This window comes from Pseudorca crassidens, chromosome 2 (assembly GCF_039906515.1).
Source record: "Pseudorca crassidens isolate mPseCra1 chromosome 2, mPseCra1.hap1, whole genome shotgun sequence".
In the NCBI taxonomy this organism is placed as follows: Eukaryota; Metazoa; Chordata; class Mammalia; order Artiodactyla; family Delphinidae; genus Pseudorca; species Pseudorca crassidens.
Genome location: NC_090297.1, coordinates 169,261,923 through 169,280,337, shown reverse-complemented (window position 1 = coordinate 169,280,337; position 18,415 = coordinate 169,261,923). Strand labels below are relative to the sequence as shown.

The window sequence follows — 18,415 nt, the reverse complement described above, 5'->3', positions numbered from 1 at the left end:
CCAGCTTTGATTGAGTGCCATCTTTTATTGTATGCTGGGCCATGAGACCACAGCACAGAACAGGTCTTAGATGGTCCTGACACTCAAGAACTCTGGCCCAGGTGGTACCCTGATCCATTCAGGAAGGGAGGAAATGGACTTGCCACCCTGGCGTTGGTTCCCACTGCATTTTTGAGGCCCTGAGGAAGCGTGAATTATATTGATTCTAAATGCAGGTGGAGGTCCCAAATAAGGACAAGAGAAATGTTTTTATTACCCCAGTAGATGTCTGACTCACTGGATTATCCTACCGTGAACTTTACCATGCCTAACCTTGCTTCTTAGGAATCAAGAAATGAAATAGTTTATTTACAGTGGCCTAAGCTGGGCTTTCCTAAAAAAAAAAAAGAAAGAAAAACAAAAACTGATTCTATTGAGAATGTACATTTATTTTAGTACAGAAGGCCTCAGAGTGGCTAGAAGCTGCCATGTGAATAGGAAGAGTGAATGGCTTGACCCGTGCTTTTAAAGTTCCCCTTTTTTGAGGCAGATTATGTTTGGTTTTCCATCTCTAAATGTGTATTTTATTTCACTGTCTAAACCAAGGAGTTAATTGTCTGATTTTGTTTTCTTTTTTTGGTCTCACCAGCTTTTTGGAAAAGACAAGGGAAAGGGATGAGAGAAGGAAAACATTTGTTGACAACCCCCTAAGTCCCTGGTATTTAAGGCACGTCATCCTGGGTGGGGAGGGCGAGTGCGACCTCCCCATTTTTCCCCACCGGAAACTGTGTCTTGGAGAGGCGAATACCTTGTCCTTGGTCATCACCTCGCAAAAGGGCAGAGCCCAAATCTGAATTCAGGTCTGGCCCTGGTGCCCTCCACCACATGGACCCCAAACTTCTTTTATTTTATTTTTTATTTTTTTGCCCTTCTTTTTGCTTTCCCTTTGGAATCCCATCCCATTCATTTTATAATTCTCTTACCTACCACTTTGGATTCATTTCCTTTTCATGTTTTCTTCCCATAGGAAACAAGTGGAGAGGCCTCCCCTAGTTCTTGGCCTCAGACACGCCTTCTCCCTCGGGGTTATTTTCGGTCATTTAATCGCCCCACAAGCTTCCCTATTTCTTGGGTGAAAAAACACTAGAAACCTACCCTGCCCCTCCTGAGTCTGGGAAAATCAGGAGTGTCTCGGAGGGTGTGGCCAGGATGGGGGAGAGAGACGCACAGATTCCCTAAGGTGGGAGTCTCTCCCTCCCCACCCAGCTTCCCTCCTGGGAGGAAACCCTGCGGACCCTTCCAGACCTTCCATTCAAGACTGCTGAGCAGTGGGGCTCTGCATTTTTTTTTTTTTTTTTTTTTGTCTCTGTTCTTAGAAATAGTAATTGAGTAAAAATGTAAGTGAGCGAATGCCAAGGGGCAGGCGTCCAGGGTCAGGGTGAATTTCTCCGTGCTGACTGTGATTCTGAACACTCGTTAAGTGGAGCCTGGCTCGTGCCAAGCAGCTCGAGGGCCATCCCTGTCACCTTGTGTGAACCACCTCTCCATTCCAAGGAGAGGTTGGGAGTGGCCGCAGGGAGGGCGGGGGGCCGGTGGCGCCTCTGGCTTTCCTCCCTCGGTCTCTGACCTGGGTGTAGTTATCACTATGTGTCCTGACACCCATGCTTGGACTGGCAGCGCTGATGCTCCATCAGCTTTACATCAAATCGCCTGGAGGAAGAAAGAGTCCTTGCCCCGCACAGCCCATGTGGCTGCTGCGTCATTTTTCTCCCTTTAAGTTCGCTCTCCCCAAAAATGTAGGTGAGGATGAGGTGAGCCTGCCTGAAGGTTTTTCTCCTGAGATAGAAGAACCCAGAAGCTAAGCGGCCGACACAGTCTCTCTATGAAGACATGGGTTAGAAGTCACGAAGGGAAATGCAGCTTCGTTCTTCAAGGATGTACTGAGCGCGATGCTTTTTGTTAGCTTGGTTCGGATTTAAAGATGGGCTTCTCAAAGTGTGGCCTGCGTTTGTATGTCCCGAGGGGTCATGGAAAGCAGATTCCCTGACCTATCTCAGGCCTGCGGAGTCAGAATCGCTGGGGTGGGTGGGGCTGAGGAGTCTGTACCTTTAAGAGGCAGCACAGGTGAGTCAGGCCTCACTAAGGGGAGGATGCTCTCATTCTGCTGGTCTGTTTACTCGAAGTCCTTCAGCTTGAAGGATGCAGATCCAGTGGGGCCTCTGTTTGATCAGCTGGTCCTGCAAGTGTGAGACCCTGAATCCACAGCGTGGCTGGGTTTTCACCCTGTGCTCTCCATGTCCCCCAATGCATATAGATAGCAAGGTAGATCTGTGGTTAATTACACTTCTCACGCACAACCCCTGCTCACCATTCACCACAGAGGAGGCCCTGCACGTGCAAACAAGTGATGACACAGCGGGTGGATGCCTAGTGGGGATGTTATGTACGGGAGTGAATGCCTCCGTTCAAGTGTGGATTGGGAAGGGGAGTTTCGAAACTAATGTATAATGTGTAAGTGATGCCTAATTTATAATGTCTTAGTCGATGTATAATGTTTAATTCGCTGAGGTAGTGTTTGGTCAAAGCACTGCTGACCTCTTCGTGGCCTGAATCCTGCTCTGAGACATTCCATGGGGTAAGGATCCCGCCAACAATGGAATGTAAACTCTACTCTCTCAGCCAAACTCAGCCACAAGTAACTGCAGTTTTCTCTTTCCAAATAGTGTTTTTTTTTTTTTTTCAACCAGAGGTATTCGAGCAGGTGAAAATCTGACCCAGATATTAAAAAGAAAAAGTTAATGATAAATTACTTGGTATTTTCTTTGTGCAACCCTAGACCTCCTGTTATTTTGATGTTGTTTTGGAAACATCAAGTATTTTGATTCCAGCCATACAATGTGGGTATTACGTAGTGTTTTTGACCATCAAACTAAAGAAGCGGCCAGTTCTTCTACATGGTCTGTATCACTAAACCAAAAAAAAAATTGTTATTTATTTTTTTTATAAACATGCCCAGAAAGTGTCCTTGTGCCCCAAGTGATTTCTCTGTTATTTCTACCAGTTTGAGAACTAGGTTGTTTGCTGTGTGGTGAAGGGTAAATGTAACAGTCAACTAGCACCAGAGGAAGAGGCACTAACTACAGTGGTTACTTTATAGCCACTCTAGGATTATACTGGTCAGGCTTAATAACCACTAGAAAACATGAAGTTTAAAATATTAATATTATAAGAACTCTTATCACTCTGCAGATTTAAACAATGGGGAAAAAAGCATTTTTCTATTGAAGTAGGAAAAGAATGACGGGTCATATTCATTCTACTTCCCAGCAAGCCTTCCATTAAAAGGTCTCTACGTGCACGACAAATATAGATCGAGTTGTAAGATAAACGTCAAATGCATGCAGAGATCTTGGGAAGACAGAGGTAAAGACGAGACATTCTTACGATACTGTCTCTCATTCCACAGTGTTCATTGTCTGCTATGTAATAGACATCTATCTAGGCACTAGTGATGCCATCAGTGAATAAAACAGCAGAAAACTTTGCCCTGGGAGAGCTTCACATTTTGGAGAAAGAAGATAGACGATTAGTTCAAAAGATGAGATAAGAATGGTAGAATTTGATCAATGCTATCGATAGGGGAGAAAAGCAGCGTTGGGGGAATGGGGAGGTGAGTTGCAATTTAAAGTAGGCTGGGCGTGGAAGTGCTCATTAAGAGGGTGACATGGAAGCAGAGACTGGAAGGAGGGCATAGGACAGCCTGTGACAATGTGGAGAAGAGCGTTTCTGGCAGAGGGAGCAGTGGGTACCGTTCCTTCCACACTCAAGGATGATCCAAAGTAACCTAGAAGCTGAGGTTAGAGAGTTAATGATGCGTCAGGTAGGGCCTTGGAGGCCACTGTCAAGTCTGTGGCTTTTCCTCTGCATAAAATAGGGAGAAGGGTGGTTCTAGCCAAGGGGTTCCTGTGGCTAAATTGAGAAGAGTGTGCAGGTAACCAAGGAGGAGCACGAAGCCCAGTGAGTTGGACTTGCACTGTGAAGTTGCACTTCACAGCTGCATTTCTAGGTGAAACTGCACCAAGAACTACAACCAGACCTCCCTTGTGCTGAGTTCTTTCTTTAGCAGACAATTTGATAGGCAGGCTACAAGCGGGTTCTGTATGTAGAATATGGTTTTTTTGTTGTTGTTTTGTTTTTTATTGTTTTATATGAATACTCCTGAGTTATTGGCAACCCACCCCCTTCCTTTCGGGAAAGAAGCTATCTTTGCACCCTTCTGTGTATGAAAATAACCTCTTGGGTCTCCCATCGTGTGCTAACAAGTATAGAATGGCAGCTGTTGGAGGCTGTACTTGCTGTACTGCCTAGTCACGGCCACCCTTGATTCAGTGACCAGGGACACAAGGCACTAAACTCATAGGTGACCACGGTTGGCCTCGGAGAATGACAAACTATCTCTCCCTGTGCGAAGTGAAAAGTTGGGCTTGGAAGGGTCTTTGGACCTGTCCAGCTGTGCCTCATGCCTTTGCCTAAACTTTGAAGTGGGGTCATAAGCCAGGGAATTTGTAAGACTATGTCTCTTATCAGTCAAAAAGCATTTCTCTTGGATGAGACTTTGAACTCTAATGTTTAAGTCTTGAACAGCAAGACTTTACACTGGGATGGCGATTTGACTCCTTCATCCATCTGTATGAGACATGTCTACCGAGTCTATAGCGCGTGCAGGTGCTGGGTGAAGTTGCCATTGGATGGAGGCATAGAGCACAGTCCCCGGCTTCAGGAGAGGTACAACTTGCTGAGGAGCTCAGGCAGACCAAACCAACCAAAGCAAACCGAGAAGCTAACACCATGTGGTTGATTATTAGTAAGGGTCTGAGAGGTCGGAAGAATTGCTGAACGTGCGTGTCAAGGAAGCCTTCTTGGGGAAGGTGGTATTTGCTGCTTGAAAAGATGGCCTTTGGGGTGATCGTTTGGCCGTCATCCAGTAGCCCTAGGAAGCTGCTTCAGTTTTCTGGAAGGAGAAGATTTGCCCTTTCATGTCGTTTGCTTCCTCTGTGAGCTCGCATGACTACCGTCTTGATGAATCATGAGACAGCACAAGCACTTAGTGTAGTCTTTGAGAAATTGGATGTATTCCTACAGGAGACCCGCTGTGAAATACTGAGGCTGGAGAACAGGGCAAGATCATTGTATCAAGTATTTGTTCTTCAAAATTGTTACATTCAGGAGACATAATGGACCCATGGTGTATAAAATCCATTACACCACGATGTGCTGTTGTGTAATGGGACTCTGGAATATAACATTATTTTATAAGCTGAAAGTCACTAGAGCTTTTCTTCTTCATCTTGAAGGCATATCACAACGATGGGTCCCTCACTCATGTACTGTGGATTTGTGGGTTGGCTGTAGTTGTGCTCCATGACATCTTCATTGCAGGACACAGGCTGAGGGAGCCGCATGTAACCCGGGCATGCTGACCTCCTGGCTGGACCTCAGGAGATTTGACAGTTATCCCCACCCCATTCCATTGGCCAAGCCTGATTTCAGTAGGATAGGAAGAGGCACAAGAAAGGGTCCATGTGGCTGTGGGCCCAGGGGAGAGGGACAGACCACATTTTGACCAAAATGGTACAGTCTACCACAGTGTAGGTGCAGGAGTTGGGGAAAGACAAAGATTTCACCCATGTTAAAAACCGTCTGTGTTGGGCTTCCCCGGTGGCGCAGTGGTTGAGAGTCCGCCTGCCGATGCAGGGGACACGGGTTCGTGCCCCGGTCCGGGAGGATCCCACATGCCGCGGAGCGGCTGGGCCCGTGAGCCATGGCCACTGAGCCTGCGCGTCCGGAGCCTGTGCTCCGCAACGGGAGAGGCCATAACAGTGAGAGGCCCGCGTACCGCAAAAAAAAAAAACAAACGTGTGTTGTGGGTATGGCTTGGCTAGAGCCACACTATCGCTTTATCTGTTGAATTATGAGGAGCTTTATAACGGATATTTACTGAATAATTAGTAGGTTGGCCTTATAAGACAGACATCAATGTCCTCGTCCTCCATTTTTATGTATCACTTGTTCCTCCAACCGAGACAAGTTTATTTGGTGTCAGAGGCACAGTTGGTAGTACTAGGTTTAGGAAGCAAGTCCTGATGTGTTATGTGAAATTTATGTATGTCAGGGAAGCTCAGGCTTACCTCCAAAGCATGTACTCAGATCCCTTAGCCTTAGGGTCTCCGGTTGCCACTGTGGTCCTCACATGCCCAGCAATATCTGGTAAATGTGCTTCACAGTAAGGATCCAGGCTAAGCTTCCATGAGACTATAAGTTTGAAGATGCTTCACTGTTTGCTAGAGGGACCATGACTTTCCTGTTTCTTCTCTCTCTCGTGTGAGTTCCATGCCAATTGATTTAAACATCGTGTACCATGCGGTTCCCTAGAATTCTGTCTAACCTGAACCTTAGTCTCCTGTCAGTGACCTATCGGGTTGCTGCCTTAGATTCAGGCTCCTTCTTGCTGTGTCCAGTGAGAAAACCGGAGAATGACCCTGCCTGGCTTGAGGCATCTTCTGTACCACTCTCAAGCCAGGGGCAGCCATCCATCCCCTCCGAGCGCCCCTGAGCATGCTGGGTAACTCTGTGCTTTCAAGTTCATTGCCATCTCCGCAGCCTATTCTTAGTAGCAGCAGATGCTGAGCTTTTCCATCCTGCTCTTGGGGTCAGCGGTGGGAAAGAGCAGAAAAAAATGAAAGCATTGTCTTGCCCCTGGCTGGACATCTGTATTTCTGAATCGCCCTGTTGTGTGGGTGATGCAACCACTGGAGCTGTTTTGCTGAATGTGAACTTTGTCCACCGCCTGGACTTTAAAATTGGTTTTGGATCCTTGTGAAATCCAAACGGTCAGACCACATTTTTCTAATCTTCGGTTGGATTGTATCTTTGCTCTGAAGCGGAGCTGATTCCTATGTGTTCGCCTTCACGGCAGGGGCTGCTTCTCTGTTTTCCTGGTCTGCGTTGCTTGTTTTCTCAAGGCTGCTACTTACCTCGTCCATTGTGTGTAGGCAGGAGAGCGGGAGGGCAGCTCCCTGCGGGAACTGCGGCCACTGTGGCTTCAGGGATGGTTTACTCAAGTGTTATTGTTAGGGAGAGAGTAGACTGGCTTTCAGAAACTAAACAGGGGAAGCACCAAGACCAGCTCACCCACAGGTGTGCTGGGACCATGGCAAAGACTTGAACTTGGGCTTCAGATATCAAAGTACTCAGATCCTTTATTGGAAGCGTTGACCTTCAGGGCTGTGGTCTCTACTTGGGTGTTCTAGTGCTGGGATTCTCAACCTCACTGTGCAGGAGAATCACCTGGGAGATATTTAACATACATTCAGGCTGAGGTCCGCCTCCAGAAATTCTGAGTCAGTTGGTCTGGGGTGGGGTCTGGCATCTTTAGTTTTAAAAAGCTTCCCAGGGCATTCTAATGTGCAGCCAGGTTTGAGAACCTCTGTTTTGGGGGCTTACATAACTTTTACTACTATGATTTTCTGTCTAGGTATCCATGTTCTAATATGAGTGAACTTCTGCATGAAGAAAAGGCGTATACCTGCTTGGGGGTATTGATAGATAAAAAGGGTGGATTCTGGCTTTAGTAATGATAAGATGAATAATAATGTTACCGATAGCCATTAGTTATTGAATACTTAGTTCGGCAATGCACTAATCTTTCTCTATTAGCCCTATAGGATAAACAGTTATTCTCAGTTTTACAGATAAGGAAACCGAGACTTACAGACATCATGTAATTTCCCCACAGCCACACAGCTAATAAGTGACAGAGCCAGAACTTGAACTTGGTCTGTCTGGTTCCAAAGCTCCAACTAATTGCTCCCCTAAGACGATAAACTTAAGTATACACAAGAATATTTGGGGTGAGGGGATGAGGTGTCAGAAAAGGAGAATTCACTGAGTGAGAATAATATGTATCTGTATTTTAAAGAGATCATTCTTTTCTGAAAAAGGAAAAATGATATGTTTGGATGTTTTCTTTTTTTCTTTTAAATCCAGTATTTCTCTCCTGAAATCCTATGGAAATTCAAAGCAGGCAGCAGAACCCACGGGCTTGAACACGGGTGTTGGAATTAGGCAGTGTCTTCTGAGTTTAGCTCATCTTTATCCTCTGGGTTCCCTGTTTGAAGAACGAAGTGGTTGCTACTTAAATGAACGTGTATGAAATATGGTGCATCCTTATGTGATTCTCTTGTCCACACTGGATAATCACTGGACCGTGCAGTGTAAAATCCTGGTGGTGTTCTTTTTTTTTCTCCCTAGCTAGGAACAACTGTTTTTTGGCTGTTTTTTTTTTTTTTGGCTAGTAAATCTGAGTTCTTCCTCAGACTACTGCATTAATCCTTTAATGCCTGTTAAAAGATCAGAATGGTTCCAGGCCAAGGCCCTAGAAATTCCATCTCCAGTTCCAGGCCTTCGTATGTATCCTCATACATATGAAGGAATGTTGCAGATCAAGGCAGCCAATAAATATTTGTTAAACGTGGGAGTGAGTGAATTTTGCAAATATGGACCATAAGAGAAATAGCACCTTGCATATCGCTAAGGACTCATTGGGAAATGAGCAAAATGTCTTAGTCCACTGGTCGGCTCCCAGTTTCTCCATGGGGCCACTTGGTCTGTTAGCCAACTCCTAATTCCCACCTGGGGAAAGTTTTTGTACTCTAAGCACAGCAATATTAATAGGATTGAAAGCATCTTATTATCACCAACCTCTGTTTATATCTCTGAGCCTGGATGAAGGGATACTGACTTCTTCTTTACTGTCAGTAGCATTTTTCATGTTATAAGTTAGGAAAAATTCAGAGTCCCCGGGGGCACAGAAAGAACATGAGTGAAGCTACTCGCCAGCCCATATGAAAGCCAAGCCTATATCTGATGCATTCTTGTTGTGGATGGTCCCACGGGGACGCCTGGATCAATACTTGCTCCCTCTGTGAGTTCGAACTGCTGTCCCTGGAGTTATAGTGGGACAGTTGGGCCTGTGTTCTTGGGTCCTCAGCCAGACAGCACAAGTATTTTTAGGGTTCTTCTTGTTTCAATCCAATTTCTGCTTGAAACTTTAACACATGCAGGCTGCACTGAAACAACTTTTAAACTACTCTCTGGGTAGTGTAGGAGGGCTTGGATGAGTACTACAGCCCTTAAGCATTTTTTTTTTTTTTTTTTTTTTGCTAAATATCCAACAGGCTGAACAGAGGAAATTTAAGTCTAACCCTGGGGGGGACCCCGGTTTAGTCATCTGTCTAGACAGACGAGTTCATATAATGGGCCTCTCTGTTTCTTTTGCTTTGTTAGAACAGACGGTGGTCCCTTCCTTTCAACTTTGTGAGGATGTCGACCTTTGGTTTTTTGATCCCAGCCTACCACTGATAAGCCAAGAAAGTGACTCATACATGAGCCAAAGATGACTCTTGAGGGTGACACTTAGTCTGTGATATAATAGAAAGAAAATACAGGTTTTGCATAAAGGAGAATCCTGGGTAAAATCCTGACTGTGAAATATTGGGCAAGTCAGTTACCCTCTCTGAACCTCATTTTTCTCTTCTCTAAAATGAGAATTGATTTTTAAAAATAATGCTTCTTAATGGTACTTTAAAAAAAAAAAGAAATTAACACATAAAAATGCCGTGCCTGTGGTAGGGAATGAATATATTTTTTATTCGTTCATTCATTCATTCACTTATTTCAAGGTGATCAGTGAAGACTTTTTCTTGCTTTTGTATTCTGAGAACTATAGGAAAACCAGAAATTCCAACCCATGTTTTTAATATCAAGTTATACATTGAGAAAAGCAAGTGATATATATATTTTTTTTTTTTTTTTTTTCGGTACGCGGGCCTCTCACTGTTGTGGCCTCTCCCGTTGCGGAGCACAGGCTCCGGACACGCAGGCTCAGCGGCCATGGCTCATGGGCCCAGCCGCTCCATGGCATGTAGGATCTTCCCGGACCGGGGCACGAACCCGTGTCCCCTGCATCAGCAGGCGGACTCTCAACCACTGCGCCACCAGGGAAGCCCAAGTGATATATTTTTTTAAAGCCTAAGAAAAAATTAAAAGTGGTACCAATTTCTGTCAGAGGAAAATAATGCTGAAGATATCATTTAAACATTGGTAAAAGTAAGTAAGGCAGAATGATATTCTTTGTCTTATCAGGAGGGCTCAAAACTTTCAGAACCTGCCTAAAAGAATTCTGTGTGTTAGTAACTATTTCTACAACTAAGTGGTACATCTCTCTCCCTTGTTATTTCACTTTAATCCCTTCCTGAATTGTCCCTGAAAACAAGGATCTGGAAAATACTGTTTTATTCAATTTAATTCAATAAATATTCACTGAGCATGTACTGCCTCAAGGGCTTGCTGCCTGAATCACATGAGTGGATAAAAATGAGGAGAGTAGGGGTAGATCCCTCCAGAAGAGGCAGCACACACAGCGCAGAGGAAGGCACTGGGCTCACATAACATAGGTGTAAGTGGAGGCGTCCTATCTCTAGTTATGTAACATTGGATAGGGCACACGCCCTCTGTGAGCCTCAGTTTCTTAGCTTCCACCAAAATGGGACAATCATGGTGGCTGTGTGACAGACGGCATGCCCCTCAACACTTGTAGTGTTACTTTTGTCATTGTTCTTCCTCTTTTTATTGTGATTCTTACATCACCCCTGCCCTCGAGTAGCTTATAGCCTATTTGTGAAGACAACTTGATACACCCGCTGCCCTACACAAAGCAGAACCATTCAAAAGTTGCTGAGTGACATTTACAAGCCAAGGCCAACGGTAACACAAAGACAAGGTGACTGGGTAACGAAACCAACTTTTTAAAACATCGATCCGTATCGTACATAGAATGACATGTGTACCTGGGCAGGGAATAGCCCGGGCCTCAGGATGAAAAGGGAAACAGGAAAGTCAGCATCTCCTTCAGCTGTTAAAGGACAGAAGCAAGTGACATCTGTGTTGATAGCAAAGCTTTTCACATGTCAGAGTACAGTTCTTGACGTTTTCATACATTGAAATTCCATCAGAACCCAGTGCTTTACGTGGCTTCGGATATGGTATGTCTGAGTCATGTCTCTCTCAATACAACTGCAATCAATAAAAAAGCCCAGTAAAATGTGGTTAGCCACAAGGACCTCCCTCCCGACCCACCCCACCCCCAGTCAGCACTGTGATCCATTCAGTCTACTGCTCCCTCCCCGCCCCCCCACAAACTCTACTGAGAGAGGCTTACGCTTCTTCAAGTACAAAGAACAGAAAGGCCCACTCTTGTGCCGGTTGCCCGCCCCTCCTGTTGTCTGGCCTGCCCCACTCCTGACCCCTGGGAAGCCCCCTCCTGTCCTGTGCCTTGGGTGGCTGTGGCCAGAGAGGATCTCTGCCCAGGGTCATGGGTACACAGAATAGATGTCTCCAGAGGATGTGGCCTGAGGTTCCAGAAGGCCTGACTGAGTAAAAAGTCTTGTCCTTTCTCTTACTGATACAGCTGGCTTCCTCCTGTATCCTCTGTAAAGTGAATCTTGAGGCCCACACTGGCCATCACCTCCTTCGTTTTACTTCCTTACGTATCTTGTAGTGTTTTTTCCTTCTTGCTCTTACGCACAAGTGACCTGAGGCAGCAGCAGGGGTTGTGAATGCACAGGGAGGCCAGAGGGGAGGGGAGGAAAGGAGGGTGGGAGCCAGACAGGTGTGCAAAGGACAGAGACAGCTGTCGCCTGCTTGCTGTTTGGACTTGGCCGTTACCTGCTGGAGCAGCGCATGCCCAGGCCAGCGAAGCAAGAAGGGTGTCTTCCAGCAGACTCGAGCTGTCATCCCGGAAGTCCTTGACCTTCCATCACCCGCAGGGGAAATCGGGCCTCCCGATCACCTTTAATTGTCAAAGCAAACCAAGAGAATGTGCTCCGTTTTCTTTATTCTTAGGAAAATGGTGCCCCTTTCTTTGTTCCCACTCAAAGTCTGCTTTGGTATTTTTTCTCCAAGTTGCCATTTGGGAGGAGGTTTTATTTAAAAGTTCTGAGGTTAGATATTTGGAGAGTAAGATGAAGCCAGTTGAAAACAGTGTCCTTTTTGTGTTCTTAACCGAGGGATGTTCAGTCCTGACCTCTGAATCAGTGAAGGCCAAAGTTTGTCACTGGCTGTGATATAATCTAATTTTACCAGTACTTGCTTCTAGTTAATAGAAAGGTGGACCTAAATATGTCTAACTACACTTATTTTACTTACTGGGGGAACCAGTTACCCTTTGCTAAGGATCTGTATCTAGCTTCTTTTATTCACACTTGGTGTTTGGTCCATAACAACAATGACAACAACGACAAGAATAATATTTATAATAAAAATATTGATTACTTACACTGATGTGGTACTTCTTCTACCCCAGGTACCCTCCTAAGTACTTAGGGATATTGACTCATTTGAGCCTGGCAATAATGGATAGGCATTATTATTTTTTTCCATTTCACGTAGGAGGAAACCAAGGCACAGAGATAGATTAAATCACTCCCAAGATCAATAGCTAGTAAGTGGAAGAGCCAAGGTGCCCCGCCTCCCATAGTTGCCGCTGTCATCATGACTCACTCCCGTGGATTGAAGTTGGAGCTGATCACGTGACACAGAAGCGGCCACGTGGTGCAATGGTTGAGGGCGTAACTCCAGAATGAAAACTGCTTAGGCCTGTTTGTTTGGGGAAAGGCAGTGCACGCTGAAAGTAGAGTCCACCTAGCGAAAAATATAGAAACCATTTACATATGAGAAACCTATGCGGTACGTATGCACGCAGTGCTCCTTCGGGTCTAAACTGAGGAGAGCAGTCCACACGCCAAGTTCTCTTCAGGTGACTTTCTTAAACTAACCCCTGTGATTAGCAAACAGTACAAATGTTTATAAAGTTGGAGGAATTTTAATATCTTTATTTGAATGGCGCAAAGCAGCCCAATGTAGCTTGGCCCTGGGCTGCAGCCTATATGTATTTGGATGCCAAGAAGCAACTGTGCTCCGCCTGGGATGCCAAGCATTCCAGACCTGTTACCTTGTAAGTGTAATATTTACCAGATTTTCGCTTCATCTGGAGATGAAGCGCAGAGCTGCCCTGAGTTGGGGAGTCTGCGGCTGCTGGGAAGGGAGCTCCGTGTGCAGAGGCCTCCCTGAATGACCAGGGAGCTGGGGAGATGAACAGAGGTCTGCCAGAAAGAAGCCCTTTTGCTGGGAATCTAGGAAAAAATAACAGAAGCGACGACGTTGGGGTACCCGTCAAACTCACAGTGCTGAGTGCTTTTGCTTTCACAGTCCTAGTTTATCCTCACATCTCTAGGCGATAGATGCTGTCTTGTCCCCATTTTAGAGATGGGCAAAGTGCGGTTTAGAGAATTAACTGGAGTGCCACATAGCTAGCTCTGTTCCAAGGCCTATCTTTACTTTCACTTTAGTAAAGCTGGTTTAGAGCAAAGGGTGATGGTGGCCAAGTGGGGCTGAATCGTTCCCTGTAGCCTCTCTTGATTCTCATTTCCTCTGACCTTCCCAACCTCCTTGCCAGGAAGGTGTCCCGCACATTTTACAGATGAGGAAACTGAGGCCTAGAAAGGTTAAGAGATGTGCCCAGGGCCAGCTTTTACGTGGCAAAGCCAAAGCAGAATCTGGGTCTTTGAGTCCCAAACCTTAAATCTCCTCATGTTACAGCTCCAAGATTACAAACAAAACCCCATCCTAAGCTCTCTGTGGTGTTCCTAAATTTTGAGAAGGGCCTGGAGGCCGAGTTCTAGACAGTCTGTACTGAACCCTGTATGTCAATAAACAGAGCTAGTAAATGACATCGTTATTGTGTGTGTGTGTGTGTGTCCATGCACACACAGTGGGGCAGTCGCAGGCTGGAGCAGGTGAGAATCATTTTCAAGTCGAAGAGGTCAGCGATTGCCAGATCAGCACGTGTAATGAACCCTACTTTACTTTCATCATCACTTCATCCGACAAGTAAATGGTGACAAGATCCCCAAGGTCAGGAAAAGGATGGTGAAAACTGCCTCTAGTTCTTCCTGCCCTTCCCGGATGGGGGCTGCCACCGGGACCCTCGACACAGCCGTCATTTTGTTCGTTTTCTTTTTTTGGCGGAGCGTTCGTGTGAAAATGAAGCCAGGGCGTTGGAAGCAGCCCCCCGGCCGCACCCGAAGTGCTCAGGGCTGCCTTCCGATGAGGCTGGAGATATAAACGGAAGAGGCAGCTCGCCCGGGGGCACCTTGCAAGAGCCCTTACTCGCTACTGCTCCCGTTGCTTTGGGAGATGATGCTTTGGTTGAATCTCACCCCAAAAGCAGTACTTTTAGCCGAAGGTGGAGAATTATAAAAGCAAAGGTGTGAAATGAAGCTCTCTGGTGAGTGTTGTCAGTGGAAGAACAGTCACTCCAGCATAGAGAAAGTTGCTGCAAGATCCGCGTCCAGACTCGGGGCCGGGCCCCTGATTCACCGAGGCACCGGCTCTCGCGAAACCGGTGAAGGGACTAGTTTTAAGCCCTTGGTTTCACTTCTACATTGAAGTAGGTAGGCAGGTTTTTTTTCTCTGCGGAAGTTCAGAGTTTTTCTCTACTGGTGTCACAGTGCCACTGTGTCCTGTGTTGGACATTTGGTCACAGGAACTGAATCCAAAGGATGATTTTCCATCATTTCAATTTCTTTTCTTGGGGGGGGGGTATAAATACAACAGACCTTGGTTATGCTACTATTTTGTTGAGTGGGTTTTGTTCCATGAGTGGATTTGGTCTATACATTCCCTTTTCTGATACCGTTTTGGTAACACGGTTATACTGCCTGTGTAAGTGAGTTGGGGTATCTTCCCATTTCTTTCTCTGGGATAGTTTGCATAGATTGGAATATGTTTCCTAAAAGTCTAGTGAGATTCCTTTGTACAACTGCCTGGGACTAGTATTTCTTTGTAGGACCTTACATAATGATATTATTTTTTAAATATTTACATGCATTTTCATCCTTCTAATTTCTTTTTTTTCCCTTTTTTTTTTAGTTTTTTTGTTTTAATTGAAGTAGAGTTGAATTACAACGTTGTGTTAGTTTCTGGTGTACAGCAAAGTAATTCAGTTATACATATATATTCGTTGTCATATTCTTTTCCATTATGGTTTATTATAGGATATGGAATTTAGTTCCCTGTGCTATACAGTAGGACCTCGTTGTTTATCCATTTCATGTATAATTGTTTGCGTCTACTAATCCCAAACTCCTAATCCAACCCTCTCCCACCCAAAAATACAGAACGCTTCACGAATTTGCGTGTCATCCTTGCACAGGGACCATGCTAATCTTCTCTGTATCATATTCCAATTTTAGTATATGTGCTGCTGAAGCAAGCACTCCCCATTCTTAATGGATGTACTATTTACATACAGCAGAATGCACAGCTCTTAAGTGTGCAACTTGATGAGTTTTGACAAAAGTATACCTTTGACATAATCTTGAAGCAGAAGAGAGTGGAGTAACTTGCCTGCAGTGAAACAGCCAGTGTTTAGGGAAAGGAGTCAGGATTAGGAAAAGGAGGATGAAAGTTCCCAACTTCTGCTCCCAATATGATGCTAAGATCATCTTCATATACCATCTCTAGTTTCCTCAGGAGCACAGGTCTTGAACGGACTTTCCTTTCCAAGGTCTGGTGGTATATGGAGCTATGATGTGCTCTTTCTCTTTTGATCCCTCATCTCAGTTTTTGCAAATAAATATCTGTGGGGGCGAGGAGGTTGTCAGATGACACAAGCCTACTGTAAATTGTTTTTAGAGTCTTCTTGGAAATAACTTTTTTTTAACATCTTTATTGGAGTATAATTGCTTTACAATGGTGTGTTAGTTTCTGCTGTATAACAAAGTGAATCAGCTATACGTATACATATATCCCCACATCTCCTCCTTCTTGCGTCTGCCTCCCACCCCTCCTATCCCGCCCCTCTAGGTGGTCACAAAGCACGGAGCTGATCTCCCTGTGCTATGCGGCTGCTTCCCACTAGCTCTCTATTTTACATTTGGTAGTGTGTATATGTCCATGCGACTCTCTCACTTTGTCACAGCTTACCCTTCCCCCTCCCCTAACTGGGTTTTTTAATCGAACACTACATGGTTAGGAAAAGTCTCAAGGAGAAATAAAATGCAAAGGGAAAGGCAGTTCCCAATCAGGAGGAAAGAAAACTATGTGATAGAGCCTTAAACTTGGGGATTCTGCCCTGGGATATTACAGGAGAGCTGTGGAGCTGGATTTATGATCTAAACAGAGGGTTTAATGGGAAGCCTAGCAGCACAGATGCACCCACATTTAGACAGGATATCGAACTGCTGTTTTGTGGCTGTATAATCCTCCTAGGATTTGTAAGTGATCTTTTAGGAAAGTTGAAACTGCAAGGTGGGAAAGCATGTGCCTTTTTAAAACAGTGTATCATCTATTGTAAATATGAATCTACATTAAGAATAACACAAGAACATTTTGAAATGCAGTAACAAGATTGCTCTTTTGCCCTTCAGAGGTCCCTTTTCTGTCTGATGGGAAAGCAGGTGACATGGGGGTGGGGAGGGAGTCACAGGCTTTCAGGGTCACACAGGCTCCTACTGGCTTTAGAGGAGGTAGGAATTCTTACTAAGAAGTGTCAGCCCTTGCATAAAGCGTTTATCCCTTTAACCATGATGTCTGGGAGTTTTTTGCCAAAGAATTTTAACACAGCTACCTGTCAGAGGATTCGCCAGATTTGGTGATATGTCCTATGAGTCAGGTTTCAAGGTTTCAAGGAGTTAGAAGTCGCAACAAGATTAATCACAAACTTCTGAAGAACATTCCATGAAACACATTTGCAAGTAAGAAATGTTGCCTTTGGATTTCCCAACCTAAAAAGGTAGAGCGTAAACACGCACTGACCAAAAAGTACCACATTCTGGTGCCTCCCAAAAATTGTGAAATGAGACAAGAATGCCTTTCCTCCACCCTTTCCTTCATTTTGGCCTCACAGTTTGTCATGCGCGGTGATTTTGTGGTGGGGTGACAGTTCTGTAGAGATGAGATATAGGGAAAGTTTATTTAAGGTTTATTTAAATAATATAAAGTAATTCACAGGGTTTTTTTTCCCCCTCCTCCTCGAGAACATCTTGATTCATTTTCAAAAAAAGAAAAAAAAAAAGGAATTACGTAGCATAAGTGTTTTGAATGCATTGGGTATGTGTTTTATTTTTAGTGAGAGTGTATTGTCATTTATTATTTTATAGGGTTAGAGGTTATCATCTTTTTCACGTAGATAATTTAAATTGCTATGTATGTTGGAATAGAGTCAGGATAACTTGACATGGAAAAGGCATTATTAGCAGGTGTGTGGTCTATTTGCCAAGCTGAGAAAAGTAAGTATGTTAAATACTCTACTATGTGTTATAAGCAAGATTGTGTATAAATGGGTTTATCTTACCTTATGAAGTGAAGTACTAAAAGTAGTCCATTGTATTGATAAGTCACTTTCACTCTGGCACCACCACTTACTGGCTATGTGACCTTAGATAAATGATGTAATCCTCCTAAGCCTTGGTCTCCTCATCTGCAAAATGGGAATGAAAAGAGTGTCTACCTTGTCGAGTCTTGTGAGGCTTAAATGAGATAATGCAGATAGGACTCTGAGCTGCTGCTGTTATTATTGGCATATTACATATTGAGAGGCAGATTTTCCAGGCAGTGGATTTACCATGCATTTGCTTCACCCCACCTCATTCTTCCTTAAGCTCGGGGCCGTGGACAGTCCTTCACATGCCTAGAGTTTGGCCACAAAGGGACGGAAGGCAAAACTCAAATCTGTTGGTTAAAACTCAGCTTGGAGGAGGACCTGTAGGGGGTTCAGGGAAACAGATGAGGGTTGGCTACAGGTGCTTCGGAGGCTGCCCATGTGCATGTCGAGGTCCCGGGCAGGTCTGGCTCATAGGACTGATGACACCGTGATCTCACAGCCCCCCGAGAGTGGCTCCAATTCTGTGCACTGTAACCTGAATGGACCCTTCCTAAGTCTGAGGCGATGTGATGAGTGGGAAGAACACCTGTTGGGAGTCAGGATTTGGGTTTGATAATCCACTTACCAGTGTTTTCTGATCACTAACCCTGAGCCTCAGTGTTTTATCTGCAAAGTCGGAGATCAACCACAAAAGTTGTTTCCGGGGGATTAGATGAGCTTGTGTCAGCAAATGCTTGTTGTCTTTGAGTGACCTCTGGGGAAGTGTGGCGAGTACATTCTAATTCAGTGACAGTGTCAGAACGGCTGTCATCAAAAAGACAGCAAATAACAAGTGTAGACGAGGGTGTGGAGAAGAGGGAACCCTTGTGCATTGTTGGTGGGAATGTAAATTGGTGCAGTCAGTATAGAAAACAGCATGGAGATTCCTCAAAA

General features: G+C 44.9%; 1 protein-coding gene and 1 non-coding gene across 4 annotated transcripts in view; one reads left to right on the top strand and one right to left on the bottom strand.

Annotated features, from left to right (window-relative positions):
- TGFB2 (transforming growth factor beta 2) overlaps positions 1-18,415 on the top strand; it is an 84,229-nt gene that overhangs the window by 17,605 nt on the left and 48,209 nt on the right. The window lies entirely within an intron of this gene.
- LOC137220262 (U6 spliceosomal RNA) lies at positions 15,266-15,374 on the bottom strand. The gene has a single exon (XR_010941574.1). It is a non-coding gene; the product is annotated as a U6 spliceosomal RNA (small nuclear RNA).